General features: G+C 39.9%; 1 pseudogene; it reads left to right on the top strand.

The window, feature by feature from the left end:
- Window positions 1-233: 233 nt before the first annotated feature.
- On the top strand, window positions 234-2,213 carry LOC139184399 (tigger transposable element-derived protein 1-like; annotated as a pseudogene).
- Window positions 2,214-16,355: the final 14,142 nt, after the last annotated feature.

Raw genomic sequence — 16,355 nt, 5'->3', positions numbered from 1 at the left:
GCCAAAACAATAACCAGTTTGCCTCTAGTCGATAAGATATACAGGCATACCTTGTTTTATTGCAGTTCACTTCATAGACACTGCATTTTTTTTTAACAAAAAGAAGGTCCATGGCAACCTTTGCCTCAGTGAAGTCTATAGGTATAGGTACATTGTTGTTTCAAAAGCTTTTGATCACTTTGTGTTTCTGCATTGTATCTTGGTAATTCTTACAACATTTCAAACCTTTTCATTGTTGTGATGTTGGTCATGGTGATTTGTGATTGGTGATCTTAGATTTTCTATTGTAATTGATTTAGGGTGCCATAGACTTCATCCGTGTACCATTGTTGACTTACTTTATAAAGGTTTTTGTATTTTGCCTGCTCCAACTGCCAGCCGACCCGCCATCTCTCTCCCTCTCTTTGGGCCTACCCATTTCCTGAGACACAGCCATATTATAATTGGGTCAACTCATTCTAAAATGATCTTTAAGTTTTCAGGTCAAAGAAGGAGTTACACATCTTTCACTTTAAATCAAAGGCCAGAAATGATTAAGCTTAGTGAAGAAGGCATGCAAAAGCCAGGAGAGGCTGAACACTAGGCCCCTCACCCCAAACAGTTAACCAAGGTGCAAATTCAAACCTAAAGTTTTTGAAGGAAATTAAACATAAACATAGAAAGGATAAGAAAGCAAAACAGCCGTATTGCTGATACGGAGAAATCTGGATCAAAAATCAAGCTAATTACAATATCCTGGGAAGCCAAAGACTAATCCAGAGACGGACCCTATCTTCAATTATCTGAAGGCTGAGAGAGTTAGGGAAGCTGTTGAATAAAGGTTTGAAGCTGGCAGAGGTTGGTACTTGAGATTTAAGAAAAGAAGCTATCTCTATAACATAAAATTGCTAGCTGAAGCAGCAAGTGATGATATAGAAGCTTCAGCAAGCTTTCCAGAAAATCTAGGCAAGATAATTCATGTAGGAGACTACAGTACATAACAGATTTTCATTGTAGCTGTAACAGCCCTCTATTGGAAAAGCTGCCACCTAGGACATTTATAACTAGACAGGTGAAGTCAATGTCTGGCTTCAAATCCTTGAAGGACAGGCTGACTCTCTTATTAGGGTCTAATGCATCTGATGACTTGAAGTTGAGTTGCTCATTTACCCTTCTGAAAACCCTGTGGCCCTTAAGAATTGTGCTCAATCTATTCTGCCTATGCTCTGTAAATGGAACAACAAAGCCTGAATGACAGAACATCTGTTTATAACATGGCTTATTGAATATTTTAAGCCAACTGTTGAGACCTACTGCTCAGAAAAAAAGATTGCTTTCAAAATATGATGACTGTTCATTGACAATATACTTGGTCACCTAAGAGTTCTAATGGAGATATACAATGAGAATTCATGCCATTGCCATGCCTGCAACACAGCATCCATTGCTATAGCCCATGCATTAAGGACAAATTCCAACTTCCAAGTCTTCTTATTTAAGAAATATATTTATAAGACTATTGCTGCCATAGATGGTGCTTCCTCTAATGGATCTGGAAAAAGTCAGTTGAAAATCTCTGGATAGGATATACCATTCCAGATGCATTAAGAACATTTGTGGTTCACTGGGAAGAGGTAAAAATGTCAACATTAATAGGAGTTTGGAAGATGATTTCAGTCTTCATGCCTGACTTTGAGGGGTTCAAGACTTCAGTGGAGGAAATAACTGACGATATGGTGAAAACAGCAAGAGAACTAGAATTAGAAGCAGAGGCGAAAGATGTGACTGAATTGCTACGATCTCATTATAAAACTGTAACAAATGAAGAGTTCTTTCTTATGGATGAGCAAAGAAAATGGTTTCTTTACATGGAACCTACTGCTGGTGAAGATGCTGTGAGTATTGTTGAAATTAAAGGAAAGGGTTTAGAATATTACATAAACTTAGTTGGTTAAGTAGCAGCAGGGTTTGAAAAGATTGACTTCAATTTTTAAAGAAGTTCTACTGTAAGTAAAATGCTGTCAACCAGTGTAGCATGCCTGCTACAGAAAATTATTCATGAAAGGACGAGTCAAATGATAAGGCAAACTTCATTATTGTCTTATTTTAAGAAATTGCCATAACCACCCTAAGCTTTAGGAACCATCACCCTTGGTCAGCAGCACTCAATACTGAGGCAAGACTCTCCACCAGCAGAAAGAGTACAGCTCACTGAAGGCTCTGAAGATGGTTAGCATTTGCATTTTTTTTTTTTAGCAATAATAAGTATTTTAAAATAAGGTATGTATTTTTTTAGACAAAATGCTTTTGCACATATAGTAGCCTATAGTATAGCATGAACATAACTTTTATATGCACTGGGAAACCAAAAAATTCATATGAATTCCTTTCCTGTGGTATTTCTTTATTGCAGTGATCTGGAGCTAAGCCCACAGTATCTCTGACTTATGCCTGTAATCCATGTAGTAGTACTCGTAAGTTTAGGGGTAGCTAACGTCTTCTGCACTCATGAGAGTTCAGTAGAAACTTTCTAAAAACAGAGACGTGGGAGGTCCTGAGTTAACAAGTATTTCACTTGACCCTCCTTTAAAGATATGTAAATTACCTGTCTGTGTCTCCTAGTGGATGAGCATACTCTTTGAAGGCAAAAGTGCACTTAATTTTCATGAAATAAAAGCAGAGATTAGGACAGGTAATGAGAAAGTACAGTTCCATTGAGAAAGTAAGATGGGAAAGAAGTATTAACTCCATAAAAAGGTAAGACTAGAAAGCATTACAGAATATTCTTTCATAGTTTCATGCAAGGGATTGGTCCATTTTGCCTGGAGATAACTCAGAAGTAATGATATCTTCTGAGTTAGCAAACATTGTTTGAAGTTGTACATATTTAAGGTAAAATCCTACATACATTGTATCATTTCCCACTCTCAGTCTTCCATGTTTCTGTGAAGGTATGCTTTAAGATGAGATTAACCTTTAAATCAGTAGACTTTGAGTAAAGCAGATTGCTCTCTATAATGAGGGTGGGCCTCATCCAAACAGATGAAAGCCTTAGGAAAAAGACTGACCTCCTCTGAGGAAGAGGAAATTTTGCCAGCTGACTGGTTTCAGACTTGAACTGCAGCTTCAACTCTTCCCTGGATCTTTAGCTTGTGAGCCTACCCTATAGATTTTCAGGACTTGTCAGTTTCTCGAAATAACAGTTCCTCCTGCTCCCAAACACGTGTGTGTGCTCAGTTGTATCTGACTCTTTGTGAACCCATGGACTGTAGCCCACCAGGCTCCTCTGTCCATGGGATTTCCCAGGCAAGAATACTGGAATGGGTTGCCATTTCCTTCTCTAGGGGATCTTCCCCATTCAGGGATTGAACCCACGTCTTCTGCATTGGAAGGCAAATTCTTTACCACTGAGCCACCTTGGAAGCCTTTACATATACACACCCACCTATTGGCTGTGTTCCCTGTTTTCCTGGAGAGCCCTGACTACTAAAAGTCCTTCTCAGAGTCTCGCTCAAAAGGAGAGGGTTATAGGTCCCCAGTTCCAGGCACTCAGGATGGATACCTTTGGTGGACTGGGATAGCCTAGGAGGTTCAGTTGTGTTCAGTGGCTAACACAGGAAGTGGCCCTGACCTTGGATGAACTAAGTTAGGCAGAGGCTCTTAACTGGAAGAGGTCTCAGCACAAGCTGATCTTATGTTCTGACTCCAGCTTTTCCCCAGAAGGAAGCTTGTAAATAGAGTTGGAGGGACATAGTCTGGCTGTGCCAGCTATTAACCTGTCTTATTTACCTCTGGTAGCTCAGACAGTAAACAATCTGCCTGCAGTGCACAACCCCTGGGTTCTATCCTTGGGCCAGGAAGAGCCCCTGGAGAAGGAAATGGAAACCTACTCCAGTATTCTTGCCTGGGGAATCCCCTGGACAGAAAAGTCTGGAAGGCTACAGTCCATGGGCTTGCAAAGAGGTGGACACGACTGGGCAATATTTATGTCACTGCACTTATGTCACCCCACACCCACCCATAGTTCCCTGAAAACTTTGGCTCCTGGCCCTAATTCTATCATCATTTTTCATGTCTTCAGCATATACAACAGATGACCCATCTAACACCCTGGCCTCTCATTCTTTTACTTCTTCATTTCCAACTACATATCATTTTCCACCACATTGCAGCCAAATTTCATCTTGGACCTTGTCATCACTAGTGACTGCTCCAATTCTGAAGTCTCAGTTTCAACATCCGGTTACTCCATATACCACTTGCTATACTTTCAGCTTACTTGCTCTCATTTTCCTTTGCCACAGCTCTTTGACTAGGGAGACCCGCAGATTCCTTGATCCACTGCTTTCTCACCATCCATCAACACCTTCCTGTTTTGTCTGACCCCTCCATGTTCAGCTTATCATCACATGGTCCCTCACTAGGCTAGCAGCATAGCAAATGCCTTCAACTAAGCTAAGCTTAAGTGCACATGCCTCATTGGTCACTTGAACTTGTAGTTCTTAAAGGACTAGGTCCCCACTATTTTGAAGGGCAGTATATTTTCAGGAAAGGTGATGAGATGGCAGAGGCATTTAAAAGTTTTAAAGGAATTGGAAATATATTTCTCAGCAGGTAAAATAAAGCTATTTTTTCAAGTTTATCAGGTTGGGGACTCCTTGTAGATGATAACAATTAACCTTGACTTTCTGAATCCTAAGGCATCCCCGACTCGATGGATATGAGTTTGGGTGAACTCTGGGAGTTGGTGATGGACAGGGAGACCTGGTGTGCTGCAATTCATGGGGTCACAAAGAGTTGGACACGACTGAGTAACTGAACTGAACTGCACTGAAAGCAAATTCATATAGCACCGACTCTGAAAATTTTTCCCTTGCTTTGAATGTATACATTTAGAGATTTTTTAATGACACTCAGACAACTTTTGGGGCTTTCTGATTTCTTGTATCTTATTGAGCAAGGATACCCATCATCACAGTTACATTTTCTACTTGCTAACTGTCTAGTTCCCAAATAGTCTACTCAGACCAATTTCAGGGGGTTGGTAGTTCGAATGATCTCTAAGCAATATACTCATGTAGGCAAACCAGTATCCACATTGGCTATTTAAATTAAAAGTAATTAAAATGAAGTAAAATTTAAAATTTAGTTCTTTAGTCAGAGTATCCTATTTCACATGTTGCATATAAAATTACTGGCTACTATGTTGAACAGAAAAGTTATGAGCAACCTAGATAGCATATTGAAAAGCAGAGACATTACTTTGCCAACAAAGGTCTGTCTAGTCAAGGCTATGGTTTTTCCAGTGGTCATGTATGGATGTGAGAGTTGGACTGTGAAGAAAGCTGAGTGCTGAAGAATTGATGCTTTTGAACTGTGGTGTTGGAGAAGACTCTTGAGAGTCTCTTGGACTGCAAGGAGATCCAACCAGTCCATTCTAAAGGAGATCTGCCCTGGGTGTCCTTTGGAAGGAATGATGCTGAAGCTGAAACTCCAATACTTTGGCCACCTCATGCGAAGAGTTGACTCATTGGAAAAGACTCTGATGCTGGGAGGGATTGGGGGCAGGAGGAGAAGGGGATGACAGAGGATGAGATGGCTGGATGGCATCACCTACTTGATGGGCATGAGTTTGAGTGAACTCCGGGAGTTGGTGATAGACAGGGAGGCCTGGCGTGCTGCAGTTCATGGTGTTACAAAGAGTTGGACATGACTGAGTGACTGAGCGAGCTAAGGGATTAAATAGACAGAGAGACACGGAAAAGCATTCAAGTGGTGAAAACTCATGGTGCATTTGAAGAAATGTCAAGTAGTCAAGTATGATTTAATCATAAGATGAGGAGTAAGAAGTGTACCAGGAGCAGTAGGAGGAGAAAAGTAGGAGGGGTTGGTGTTTTTTTTTTCCCCCTCAGTTCAGTTCAATCACTCAGTCATGTCCAACTCTTTGTGACCCCATGAATTGCTGCACTCCAGGCCTCCCTGTCCATGACCAACTCCTGGAGTTTACTCAGACTCATGTCCATCGAATAGGTGATGCCATCCAGCCATCTCATCCTCTGTGGTCCCCTTCTCCTCCTGCCCCCAATCCCTCCCAGCATCAGAGTCTTTCCCAATGAGTCAACTCTTTACGTGAGGTGGCCAAAGTACTGAAGTTTCAGCTTTAGCATCAGTCCTTCCAAAGAAATCCCAGGGCTGATCTCCTTTAGGATGGACTGGTTGCATCTCCTTGCAGTCCAAGGGACTCTCAAGAGTCTTCTCCAACACCACAGTTCAAAAGCATCAATTCTTCGGTGCTCAGCTTTCTTCACAGTCCAACTCTCACATCCATACATGACCACTGGAAAAACCATAGCCTCGACTAGACAGACCTTTGTTGGCAAAGTAATGTCTCTGCTTTTTAATATGCTATCTAGGTTTTTTTTCCTAGTCTCTTCATTTATTGCTTTCAAAACTTCAAAGCATTCAGACATTACTTCCTATTTGAAGGGTTGGTGTTTGACGAGAGACACTAGTTTTCTGTCACAAGGCAGTGGAAGGGCAGACTGTCCTAAGTTCTCAGAAGGAAGCTCTGCTCTGTTGAGTGCCTGAGGTAGAAAATGCTGCATCTGTTTTTCACACCTATTGGTTTAGCTTCTATACTTTTCAGATGAGATCAAGGGCTTTGAAATTGTTGGAATGGTGGACTTGGGAATATTATAGCTAAGGGAAATTGACATAGCACTCCTAGTGATTTAGCTTGACTCAGAACTACATCAGTTTCCTTGCTGTTTTGTACCAGCAAGTCTTGCTTGTTGGGAAGAGTGGATCATGAAAGTGATCACAACCAAACAGTCTGTCTGATACAACCACAAAAGGTTATTTTGCTTAAGACTATAGGCAAAGACTCTGCCCTGCTCTAGGACACGATTTCTGCTGGTTCTGTTCTTCACTTATTTCATATCCTGTGCTTGATGGGAGTATGTGAAATGCTGCTCTGACACTATTCAATTAGTGTTTGTCTTTATACTAGTGTCCTTGCTTACTGCTCTGTGTCACTTACAGCAGCAGTTTAAGGGGCTCTGCAGGGCTGGAGAAACCATGCTTTCAGGAGGCTTGTGTGCAGTTGCATGACTTAAGGTTGTCAGGAGACAGATCTGTAGGTTTGCTTCTCCACATTCTGATACCATGAGCTAATGGAAACAAGGTTTGGGAGGACTTAGTGTGCTAATGGGCTTTCCAGGTGGCTCAGTGGGTAAAAACCTGCCTGCAATGCCGGAGATGTAGGTTCGATTCCTGGATTGAGATACCCTGGAGGAGGGCACGGCAACCCACTGCACTATTCTTGCCCGGAGAATCCCATGGACAGAGAAGAACATAGGAAAAGACAATTATTAAGAATTTTCTCCTTTGCACAGCTACTGTGGGTTCACTGCTGAAATCCCAGAAAACTAAGCAGGGTGATATAATCAACATATAATCAACATAAGAATTACAGTACTCTACAACAGCATACAGGGATTGCATCTAATGAAATTATGTTTCTCTCAGCCCCATTTTCTGGAATTTTATGATCAGGAACATTTGACAAAGGGCTTAGATAAATCCTCTGAAATTCAAGTATTTGGTTTCTGGGAAAAAAGCAAGTGGCTGTGAGCTTCTTAAATAACACCCATGGTTGTCCCAAACTTCTGAGACGGACTTTGGATCTTCCCCTTTGTCACATGATGACATGTAATGTTTTATCATTAGCTGCCTTTCTTTAGCCTATTTGTTTTATTTAGATGTCAAAATTCATTTAGTCAAGGAACTGTCTTCTTTAGCCAATGGCTAAAAGGGCCAAATATAGACTAGATTGTGCCAAGTTTAGAAGCTGTTTAAAATTCATGGATATGAAATTTCAACTTGAACTCAAAATTTTGGTGTCTGAGTTAATTTATATTTGGCAAAGTATAATTTCCAGGTTTCAAAAATGGCACACCAAGCAGAAGAAGCCTTCTGTGGAAGTGTATTTTAAGGCTTCTTGGATCCTGTAACCTCTTAGGAAAAAAATACACTAATGTTTCAAGAGAAAACCAATCAGAAACACATGGATTAAACTGCCTTCAAAGGAAAGAAAACTGTAAACATTAAGAGGGAATAGGATTTTGAAAAAATATGATGTTTTCAAGATGCAGAAGTTAGGAAGAAAGTGAGTAAAATGTAAACAGATATTAAAAATAGATGTCTTTGTATCTGACCAAAATAAGTAAACTTATTTACCTCCTATTGGCTCTGCTTTATGGATGAAGAAACTGAGACAGTTGCCCTACCCCAGATCACACCCCATGGAGATCAAGACTTTATCCATGAGTTGGTGATGTCACTCACTCTTCTCTCAGAGTGTGGAAAGGACAGAGTGATGTAATGGTTAGCCTGTAAGTCCTAGACATAATGATCTCACATTTGGACAGTTGCTCCCCAGACTGGGGCAAGAGAATCATGCTGGTCATCCAAAAAACCTAAACTGTGGGCTGCACACTCACCATAGTATGCTTTTTATAGCTCTGTGCAGTGCCATTGCACCATAAATGCAATTAATGTGTGCAGACTCAACTACTAGGGTAAGGGAGAGAGGGAGACAAGGAATAAAAAATAATAATTACAAGTTATTTCAGTCACCATTCTACTCAATGAGCATGAGATAAGAGAGAAATCCCTACAGTCTCAGGTGATCTCTAGTCCTATGTAACTGTCTTAGAACATCTTGCTGTATTGAATGTAATTCTAAGTATTAAATGTACAGATATGCATTTTCATATTAAATGCCCCAGTAGTACAAGTAACTACAACTTAGCCAAAGAAATAGTAAATTATTTTCCGAAGTTAATTGTGACAGATTCCCTGGAAAATGGTGCATTTGTTTGTAATGTGACCCTTTTCTAAGAATTTTTCAAGAGAAAATCTGATATTATTCAAATTATTTTCTTATGCCCTGACTTTAGAATTTAGCCACAGCATAAAATGGAATACCACTGTTATCCACCTGCAGAAGCCCAGGAACTGAGTAAAAGAAAATTCAGAGGATTAGGAAATTAAACCTGTGGTGTAGAATTATCAGCTATAATAAAACTGATGTTCAATGGAAAGCATTCAAGAGAAAAAGAAGGAGGGGCTGGTTATATTATAAATATGGCAAGAGCCATGCTTTGCAGAAGCCTGATTTTCTACACTAAAGAAAAGACTAGTAAGTAAAGACTTGCAATGATGGGAAATAATTGAAGGAGAGATATGAGGCATAATTAGAAGCGGAGGGAGGTTGGGAACATGGGCAAGGTTGGTTATCTGTGTCAGATAGGATCAGTGTGAAGGAATATCACGTTGGGTATACACATGACTTCTAAGTATTTGACTTATAATCAGGGCAAGTGGTTACTGGTTCTAATGGAAAATTACAGACCCTAAATCTACTGAAAGTCATTTATGAAAGTGAACAGTCCTTGGTGTAGAAAGAATTCAGAATTTAGTGTCAGATAAAAACCATATGAACCTTTCTTCATTTGCAAAATGGCTATAGTAAAATGCTCAGTCCATTGGCTTGTTAAAAGGCTTAAATGAGACGTGACCAAGTGCCCAGCACAATGCTTGGCAGATGGAATGCAAAAAAAAAAAAAAAAAACAACTCATCTTTACGTGGGGGGCATTCAGAAAATTTCTAAATGCAGATTGCCTGTTAGATCTTATATAACCTTGTAATAACACTCCATTTCCTGGATATGGAAAGTCAGGGCTGGATATAAAGATTAGGAGTCAAATAGACTTAAACTTGAATCACTTCCATATCTCTAGCTGCTTGATATCTTAAGGCAACATTAATAGCTCAGTATAATTTTGAGTTCTTGTGAGTAGTAAATGAGGTGACAAATACATTGAAAGAAGTTAACATATAGTTTTAACTCAAACTCTTAGTTCCTTTCTTCTCCCTTTTTAAAGTAGCTCAGACAGCCCTGTTGTTGTTGTTCAGTTGCTAAGTCACATCTGACTCCTTGCAAACCCATGACCTGCAGCACACCAGACTTCCCTGTCCTCTTACCTCCCAGTTTGCTCAAATTCAAGTCCACTAAGTTAGTGATGCCATCCAACCATCTTGTCTTCTGTCACCAGCTTCTCCTCTTGACCTCAGTCTTTTCAGCATCAGGGTCTTTTTCAGTGAGTTGGCTTTTTGCATCAGGTGGCCAAAGTATTGGATCCTCAGCTTCAGCAGCAGTCCTTCCAATGAATATTCAGGGTTAATTTCCTTTAGGATTGACTAGTTTGATGTTCTTGCTGTCCAAGAGACTCTCAAGAGTTTCCTTCAGCACCACAGTTCAAAAGCATCATTCTTCAGTGCTCAGCCTTCCTTATGGTCCAACTCTAATACAGTTTTTTGTTTGTTTGTCTTTTACTTATTCTTTTTAAAATTTATTTCTTAATTGGAGGAAAATTGCTTTACAATATTGTGTTGATTTCTGCCATACAACAATGCAAATCAGACATGATTATACATATATTACCTCCCCCTTGAGCCTCTCTCCCCTCCCCCATTCCCACCCCTCTAGGTCATCACAGAGTGCCAGGCTGGGCTCCCTGTGTTATACAGCACCTTTAATACAATTTTAGAAAAAATAGTTGAAGATTACTTTTGCCTGTGACATGAAGTTTTGAATTGTATTTTGAACTGCAATGTTATCTCAACTATTCTATTTAGCAGCATGTGAAAATAGTTTTTGAATTTATAACAGGGTCTAAACATCTAGCTGCTGCTGCTGTTAAGTCGCTTCAGTTGTGTCCAACTCTGTGCAATCCCATAGATGGAAGCCAACCAGGCTCCTGCATCCCTGGGATTCTCCAGGCAAGAGTACTGGAGTGGGTTGCCATTTCCTTTTCCAATGCATGAAAGTGAAAAGTGAAAGTGAAGTTGCTCAGCCGTGTCCAACTCTTAGCAACCCCATGGATTGCAGCCTACCAGGCTCCGCTGCCCATGGGATTTTCTAGGCAAGAGTACTGGAGTGGGGTGCCATTGCCTTCTCCGCTAAACATCTAGACTGGAATGCAAAAGTAGGAAGTCAAGAAATGCGTGGAGTAACAGATAAATTTGGCCTTGGAGTACAGAATGAAGCAGGGCAAAGGCTAAAGAGTTTCACCAAAGAACGCACTGGTCATAGCAAACACCCTTTTCCAACAATACAAGAGAAGACTCTACACATGGATATCACCAGATGGCCAACACCAAAATCAGATTGATTATGTTCTTTGAAGCCAAAGATGTAGAAACTCTATATAGTCAGCAAAAACAAGACCTGGAGCTGACTGTGGCTCAGATCATGAACTCCTTATTACCAAATTCAGACTTAAAGAAAGTAGGGAAAACCACTAGACCAAACTAAATCAAATCTCTAATGATTATGCAATATAAGTTAGAAATAGATTTAAGGGACTAGATCTGAGAGTGCCTGATGAACTATGGACAGAGGTTCATGACATTGTACAGGAGACAGGGATCAAGAGACCATCCCCAAGAAAAAGAGATGCAAAAAAGCAAAATGGCTGTCTGAGAAAGGCTTACAAACAGCTGTGAAAAGAAGAGAAGCAAAAAGCAAAGGAGAAAAGGAAAGATATACCCATTTGAATGAAGAATTCCAAAGAATAGCAAAGAAAAATAAGAAAGCCTTCCTCAAGCAACTTAGATGTCCATCAGTAGACGAATAGATAAGGAAGCTGTGGTACATTTACACAATGGAATATTACTAAGCCATTAAAAAGAATACATTTGAATCAGTTCTAATGAGGTGAATGAAACTGGAGCCTATTATACAGAGTGAAGTAAGCCAGAAAGAAAAACATCAATACAGTATACTAACACATATATGTGCTTCCCTGGTGGCTCAGCTGGTAAAGACTCTGCAATCAATGCAGGAGACCTGGGTTTGATCTTATATGCAGAGTACATCATGAGAAATGCTGGGCTAGAAGAAGCACAAGCTGGAATCAAGATTGCCAGGAGAAATATCAATTACCTCAGATATGCAGATGACACCACCCTTATGGCAGAAAGTGAAGAGGAACTAAAAAGCCTCTCAATGAAAGTGAAAGTGGAGAGTGAAAAAGTTGGCTTAAAGCTCAACATTCAGAAAACAAAGATCATGGCATCTGGTCCCATCACTTCATGGAAAACGGATGGGGAAACAGTGGAAACAGTGTCAGACTTTATTTTTTTGGGCTCCAAAATCACTGCAGATGGTGACTGCAGCCATGAAATTAAAAGACACTTACTCCTTGGAAGAAAAGTTATGACCAACCTAGATAGCATATTGAAAAGCAGAGACATTACTTTGCCAACAAAGGTCCATCTAGTCAAGGCTATGGTTTTTCTAGTAGTCATGTACGGATGCGAGAGTTCGACTGTGAAGAAAGCTGAGTGCTGAAGAATTGATGCTTTTGAACTGTGGTGTTGGAGAAGACTCTTGAGAGTCCCTTGGACTGCAAGGAGATCCAACCAGTCCATTCTAAAGGAGATCAGCCCTGGGATTTCTTTGGAGGGAATGATGCTAAAGCTGAAACTCCAGTACTTTGGCCACCTCATGCAAAGAGTTGACTCATTGGAGAAGACCCTTGTTCTGGGAGGGATTGGGGGCAGGAGGAGAAGGGGATGACAGAGGGTGAGATGGCTGGATGGCATCACTGACTCAATGGACATGAGTCTGAGTGAACTCCGGGAGATGGTGATGGACAGGGTAGCCTGGCCTGCTGCGATTCATGGGGTCGCAAAGAGCCAGACACGACTGAGCAACTGAACTGAACTGAACACATATATATGGAATTTAGAAAGATAGTAACAATAACCCTATATGGGAGACAGCAGAAGAGACACAGACGTATAGAACAGTCTTTTGGACTCTGTGGGAGAGGGCAAAGGTGGGATGATTTGGGAGAATGGCATTGAAATAGGTATATTATCATATGTGAAATGGATCACCAGTCCAGGTTTGATGCATGATACAGGATGCTCAGGGCTGGTGCACTGGGATGACCCAGAGGGATGGTATGGGGAGGGAGGTGGGAGGAGGGTTCAGGATGGGGAACACATGTACACCTGTGGCTGATTCATGGCAATGTATGGCAAAACCACTACAATATTGTAAAGTAACTAGCCTCCAATTAAAATGAATAAAATTATTAAAAAAAAAAGAAAGCCTTCCTCAGTGATCAGTGCAAAGAAATCAAGGAAAACAATAGAATGGGAAAGACTAGAGAGCTCTTCAAGAAAATTAGAGATACCAAGGTAACATTTCATGCAAAGATGGGCACAATAAAGGACAGAAATGGTATGGACCTAACAGAAACAGAAGATATTAAGAAGAGGTGGCAAGAATACACAGAAGAACTGTATAGAAAAGATCTTCATGACCCAGATAATCATGGTGTGATCATTAGTTAGTACCTTTTTACTAATGATTAGAAAATCCCATTTTATTGCTACACCACAATTTGTTTATGCATTCTCAAGTGATGGACATTTATTTGACTTTGTTCCAGGTTTGGGAAGTTGGTACTAAAAGCTCTGCACATTCATATACAATGTGTGACCTCTATGTGATCATATATTTACATTTCTCTTGAATACCTCAATGTGTAATTGCTAAGTTTTATGGTAAGTGTATGCTTAAATTTATCAGAAACTGTCAAACTGCTTTCCAAAGTGCTTGTCATGTTATTCATCTTCATCACTAGTGTAGAAAACTTTTAGTTGCTCCACCTCCCTCACAATACTTAGTATTGTCAATTTCTTTAATTTTAGCCATTTTTTAGTGTCTAAACATCGTTTGTGTTTCATTGCAATGTATTTTTATTTACCTTTCCCTAAATGACTTCATGGGAAATAGATGGGGAAACAGTGGAAACAGTGGCAGACTTTATTTTTGGGGTCTCCAAAATCACTGCGGAAGGTGACTGCAGCCATGAAATTAAAAGACGCTTACTCCTTGGAAGGAAAGTTATGACCAACCTAGATAGCATATTCAAAAGCAGAGACATTACTTTGCCAACAAAGGTCTGTCTAGTCAAGGCTATGGTTTTTCCAGTGGTCATGTATGGATGTGAGAGTTGGACTGTGAAGAAAGCTGAGCGCCGAAGAATTGATGCTTTTAAACTGTGGTGTTGGAGAAGACTCTTGAGAGTCCCTTGGACTGCAAGGAGATCCAACCAGTCCATTCTAAAGGAGACCAGCCCTGGGATTTCTTTGGAAGGAATGATGCTAAAGCTGAAACTCCAGTACTTTGGCCACCTCATGCGAAGAGTTGACTCATTGGAAAAGACTGATGCTGGGAGGGATTGGGGGCAGGAGAAGAAGGGGACTACAGAGGATGAGATGGCTGGATGGCATCACTGACTCGATGGACGTGAGTTTGAGAGAACTCTGGGTGTTGGTGATGGACAGGGAGGCCTGGTGTGCTGCAATTCATGGGATCACAAAGAGCCGGACACGACTGAGCGACTGAACTGAACTGAACTGTGGGAAGATCTCCTGGAGAAGGGAATGGCAATATCTAGTTTTAGTTCTTTTATTTATATCAGTGATTGATTTTGAACTCTTGTATAAGATGAAAGTCAATGAGAACTTTTTAAATAGGGAGGTATAATCACTCCAATGAACTTGTTGAAAAAGTCCTTTTCCAGTTGAATTATTCTGGCATATTTGTCTAATGTCAATTATTAATAGATAGTTAGATAGATGGATGGACTTTTCTTATTCATTGATCTATATGTCATTATGCCAATACCAAGTTGTCTTACTTACTGTAGCTTTACAATAGGTATTGAAATCACATAGTGTGAGTCTTTCAGTTTTGTCTATCCTTTTCAAAATTAGTTTGTCTATTCTGAATTCCTTGAGTCTATATATAAATTTTAGCATTGGCCTCCCAATTTTTACAAAGAAGTCAGTTGATGTTTTGTTTATGAATGCATTGAATCTATAGACAATTTGGAGAAAACAGACATTCTGAAAATACAGAATCTTCTGATCATAAAAATGATACAGCTCTACATTTGTCTTCTTTAATTTGTCTTAGCAACATCTTACAGTTCTCAGTGAATATGACTTTCACGTAGTTTTTAAACTATATTTCTGTTTACTTCATGTTTGATATTACTGTAAATTGTAATTTTAAAATTTCAAATTCTGATAATCTGTGGCAAATATATGGAAATATAATTGACTTTTATGTGTTGATCTAGTATACTATAATCTTGATAAACTCATTTATTTTTTTCTTGGTGTGTTTTTGGAAATTCCTTAGCTTCCCTGGTGGTGCAGATGGTAAGGAATCTGCCTGCAATGTGGGAGACCCAGGTTCGATCCCTGGGTTGGGAAGATCCCCTGGAGGAGGAAATGGCAACCCACTCCAGTATTCCTGCCTGGAGAATCCCATGGACTGAGGAGCCTGGCAGTCTGTAGTTCATGGAGTTGCAAAGAGTCCAAACGACTGAAGGACTAACCCTTACCTTAGGATTTTCAGCATAGATGAACATGTACTCTGAACAAGAACAGTTTGAATTCTTCCTTTCCAATACCTATTTCTCTTATTCGTTCTTTCATTTATTATTATCTTACCTTATTTCTCTGGCCATGATTTATATCACAATGTTGAATATAAATAATTAAAGCAGGATCCTTGCCTTGTTCTTCATCTTAGAAGGATAGTATTCAATCTTTATCCATTTAGTGTAGTGTTAACTGTAGGTTTATCTATCAGATTGAGAAAGTTGATAAAACTTAAATTTTCATTTTAAGATTCTTAGATGAGAAATTACATCATTGATGATTTCCGAATGTCAAACCCACTTTGAATTATTGAGAGGAGTCAATTGCTAAGTATTTGTTAAAGATTTATATATACACATATACATACATATATATATACATATATATATATATATATTCATGAGGGATGGGCTTCCCTGATAGCTCAGTTAGTAAAGAATCCACCTGCAATGCAGGAGACCCCAGTTCACTTCCTGGGTCAGGAAGATCTGCTGGAGAAGGGAAAGGCTACTCACTTCAGTATCCTTGGGCTTCTCTTCTGGCTCAGCTGGTAAAGAATCAGCCTGCAAAGTGGGAGACCTGGGTTCGATCCCTAGGTTGGGAAGATCCCCTAGAGAAGGGAAAGGCTACCCCCTCCAGTATTCTGGCCTGGAGAATCTTTAACAAATACTTAGAAAATTGAATTCATCTCAATAATTCAAAGTGGGTTTAACATTTGGTCACAAAGAGTCACACATGAATGACTTTCACATTCATGAGGGATGGTGTTCTGTTGTTTTCTTGTAAATTCTTTCTTTGGTTTTGGTGTCAAGGCAATGTGGTCTCATCAATGGACTGA

Source organism: Bos indicus, chromosome 8 (assembly GCF_029378745.1).
Source record: "Bos indicus isolate NIAB-ARS_2022 breed Sahiwal x Tharparkar chromosome 8, NIAB-ARS_B.indTharparkar_mat_pri_1.0, whole genome shotgun sequence".
Classification (NCBI taxonomy): Eukaryota; Metazoa; Chordata; class Mammalia; order Artiodactyla; family Bovidae; genus Bos; species Bos indicus.
Note: the sequence above shows the minus strand (reverse complement) of the source record. Positions and strands in the feature narration are given on the sequence as shown.